At 34.7% G+C, this 1,417-nt stretch overlaps 1 non-coding gene across 1 annotated transcript; it reads right to left on the bottom strand.

Annotated features, from left to right (window-relative positions):
• Positions 1-1,313: 1,313 nt before the first annotated feature.
• On the bottom strand, positions 1,314-1,417 carry LOC148547922 (small nucleolar RNA R71). The gene has a single exon (XR_015897913.1). It is a non-coding gene; the product is annotated as a small nucleolar RNA R71 (small nucleolar RNA).

Genomic DNA, 1,417 nt, shown 5'->3' with positions numbered 1-1,417 from the left:
TTAAACACCAGCTAGGGTGCCTGGCTGGGTGTTAAATGCCCAAAAGGGTAGTATTTTGGGCGTTAAACGCCAGAATGGATACCATTCTGGGCGTTTAACGCCAGGACAATACAAAGGAGGTAAGTTAGTTTTTAATTCAAATCTTTTTCAAATCATATCTTTTCAATCATATCTTTTTCAAAATCAAATCTTTTCCATTTTTCTCTCACTATTTTCGAAAATCCTTGCTAACAATTAATGATTTGATTCAAAAATTTCAAGTTGTTACTATCTTGTTAAAAAAAAAGTTCAATATTTGAATTTTAGAATCATATCTTTTAAATTTCTTGTTAGCCAAGTCATTAATTTTAAAATCAAATCTTGTTAAATTGTTTTTCAATCATATCTTCTCAATCACATCTTTTTCAAAATAATTTTCAATCATATATTTTTTATTGCTAATTTCAAAATCTTTTTCAAAATCACTTAACTACTTTCTCACTTTTAATGTTCGAAAACCATCAACCACTTTTTCAAAATTCTTTTTAATAATTTTAAATTTTTTTTATTTTATTCAAAAATTTGTTTTCAAAAATTTTCCCCTTTCTCACCTCCTTCTATTTAAGGACTAACACTCCTCCTCTATTAGCAATTCGGACTCTCTCTCTATATATAAGTTCGAATTCTACTCTCTACCTCCTCCTTCTATTCTTCTTTTCCTCTGACACCTCAAGGAATCTCTATACTGTGACATAGAGGATTCTATACTTTCTTGTTCTCTTCTCTTTCATATGAGCAGGAGCAAAGACAAAGGCATCCTTGTTGAAGCTGATCCTGAACCTGAAAGGACCTTGAAGAGAAAGCTAAGAGAAGCTAAAGCACAACTCTCTGCAGAGGACCTAACAGAAAGTTTCAAAAAAGAAGAAGACATGGCAGCCAAAAATGACAACAATGCCAATAATGCAAGAAAGATGCTTGGTGACTTCATTGCACCTTCTTCTGACTTTTGTGGGAGAAGCATCTCTATTCCTGCCATTGGAGCAAACAACTTTGAGCTTAAGCCTCAATTAGTTTCTCTAATGCAGCAGAACTGCAAGTATCATAGACTTCTATTAGAAGATCCTCATCAGTTTTTAGCTGAATTCTTGCAAATCTGTGACACTGTTAGGACCCATAGGGTTGACCCTGAGGTCTACAGACTTATGCTCTTCCCTTTTGCTATAAGAGATAGAGTTAGGACATGGTTGAACTCACAACCTAAAGAAAGCCTGAACTCTTGGGAAAAGTTGGTCAATGCCTTCTTGGCAAAGTTCTTTCCACATCAAAAATTGAGTAAGCTTAGAGTGGAAGTCCAGACCTTCAGACAGAAGGAAGGCGAATCCCTCTATGAAGCTTGGGAAAGATACAAGCAATTGATCAGAAGGTGTCCTTCTAGCAT

The sequence above is a fragment of the Arachis ipaensis genome, chromosome B8 (genome assembly GCF_059453495.1).
Source record: "Arachis ipaensis isolate K30076 ecotype BB chromosome B8, ASM5945349v1, whole genome shotgun sequence".
NCBI lineage: Eukaryota > Viridiplantae > Streptophyta > Magnoliopsida > Fabales > Fabaceae > Arachis > Arachis ipaensis.
Note: the sequence above shows the minus strand (reverse complement) of the source record. Positions and strands in the feature narration are given on the sequence as shown.